We start from the raw sequence: 2,436 nt of genomic DNA, 5'->3' as shown, positions 1-2,436 counted from the left end.
TTTCATTCCTGATGGATCTGTGTCCTTTATTTCCCTGCCTGGATTAGGCTGTAGCTTCCCATTGACTTTAATTGCAGGGCATAGTAGCACCAAGAGATACCTAAAGACTTACACTTCAGACATAATTTTTCCTACCTTCATGGTGAAGAGGAATCCAGTTTCTCCATGGTAATCTTCATCAATCACTATTCCTAATACTGTTATGCCTTTGGTTCAAGGGCATTGGAAGCCCAAAGTGGCCAGGGCGAGGCCCTGAGTTTCAGTCTAAGGGAATGTTTGTTGTTATCTCCTGGCAGGAATGCTCCCCCGCCACCCCCAAACCAAAACTTCTAGGCCAGAAGAACTTAAGGTCATGGGAACTGGAAGCAAAAAGGTTCCTAGTGGGCTACTAGGGGCAACAGTAAGTGGAACCTTCCTTTTTCTACCCTTTGATTCCTGCACCCATGCATTCCAGCTAGAGGAGAGCACATTCCACATACTGGATGCCAAGTCAAAGCATAGACCCTTTGTGGACAACTCTACCCCAGCCCTTCAGACTACTGCACCTAATTGACTATGCAGTTGTGTCTTCTAAAGGCCATTCCATCTTTCTGTCAGGGCAACTGCTTCAGGACAGGGGGCCTACTATCACACTTCTCTGGTTGTGAAATATGTTCCTGGGTCAGAAGCAATATTGTGTGGCATTCCATGATGGCAAAGAAGGCATTCTGTAAGTACACGGATGGTGATTTTGGCAGAAGGGGTACATGGAAGAAAGGCAAATCCATAACCAACATCAGTATCTACAACGGTAAGGACAAAACCTCCTTTCCATGGAGGAAGCACTCCAATGTAGTCAACCTGCCACCAGATAGCTGACTGATCACCCCAGGGAATGATGCCACATTGGGTCAGTGGTAGTCTGTGTTTTTGGCAGATCTGGCACTCAGCCCTGGTGAGTAGAAGTCCATGTTATCAAGCCCCACACACATCTTCTATTGCTGCCACCCTGGTCACTGTGTTCATGTACTCAATGCTCAGAGACAGGGATGGCTAGGGAAGAGGCTGACTGTCCACAGAATGGGTCATCCTATTTGATAACTGAACTCTTCCATAACTGAACCATCTGATGAGCTTTTACATGAGACACAAGTATCTTTGAATCCTTTGTCCATCTGGAAAGATCTACACAAATGCTTCTTCCCCAGATGTCTTTCACACCAATTTTCCAATCAGGTTACTTCTAAGTCCCTGACAATAAAGTCAACACAATAGCTACAGCCATGAATCAGTAGCCATTTCTCTTATCAAACAAAATACATGACGGTGTGTACTGCCCAATGATAGGGAAACTCAGCCAATCACATCTGCCCAGGGTGTGGCCACCTGGAGCCCAGGTAGATAAACGATGGCGTTAAGTTTTCTCGTTTTCAATTATTATAACTGCTGTTTTGAGCTGGTCTGGTTATCTTAGCGTACCTATCAAATATGCCTTCACTTACAGGCCAAAGTTCTGCCTACTGTGACGATTTTCCTTTGCTGGTATCTTTCAGGGTTGTCACAAAAAGGAGCTGAAATACCACAGCTGCCCACTTGTGAGTGGTGCCTGCATAACATGCTGAACCATTAGTGAAGCAGGTCCTAGTCATCTCTTCCTCGGTCAGCTGATCATAGGGCACACCCCATGAGGCTCAGGTGCATGCTAGGCAGCATAGGGCAAAGTAATGGGATTCAAAACCATAGGAACTTGGGCAACTTCTTGCTGAAATTTATTTGTGCCTGCACAGTGTGCTAGAGCCTGATCACGTATATACCACTCCATTTGATGATGCACTTCTGCAGTGCACATCCTGCTTTTTGGCTTGGAGGATCAGATAACAATCAACCCATGATGGGCAGCTCGGGTTGCAGAGTATCTTGGTGACTCATTGTCAAATGTTCAGTTTCCACTAAGGCCCAATAGCAGGGCAAGAGCTGTCTGTAAAATAGAGAATAGTTTTCTGTGGATGATGGCAGAGTCTTGTTTTAAAATCAGTTTTCTTCTATTATTTACCTATAAAGGGCCTGGCAAAAGCTCCAAACAACATTCCTATCTGCTACTGACATCTCAGTTACCATGGGGTCTTCATGTGGTAGAGCAGGCTACATAGCAGTCTCAACCTGTTGAAGAGCCTTCTCTGGTTCCAGATCCCACACCAAGCTAGCAGCTTTCCGAGTCACTGGGTCTATGGGCTGGAGGAGCATGCTTAAGGGAGGAAGGTGCTATCTTCTGATTCCAAACAGGCCCACAAAATGTTGGGCTTCTTTCTTGGTGGTAGGGGCCAAATTCAGTAACTCGCCCTTCCCCTTAGATGCCCCATACCACTGGATTCCTAAAACTGGCACTGAGGTAGACGGTTCTTGAATTTGGGCTGTACTTCCCATCCTCTGATGGATGTGTGTTACCAACAAGTGATT

The sequence above is a fragment of the Myodes glareolus genome, chromosome 7 (genome assembly GCF_982192425.1).
Source record: "Myodes glareolus chromosome 7, mMyoGla1.1, whole genome shotgun sequence".
NCBI classification, from domain to species: domain Eukaryota; kingdom Metazoa; phylum Chordata; class Mammalia; order Rodentia; family Cricetidae; genus Myodes; species Myodes glareolus.
The sequence above is the reverse complement of the archived record's forward strand: the minus strand, read 5'-3'. Positions refer to the sequence as shown.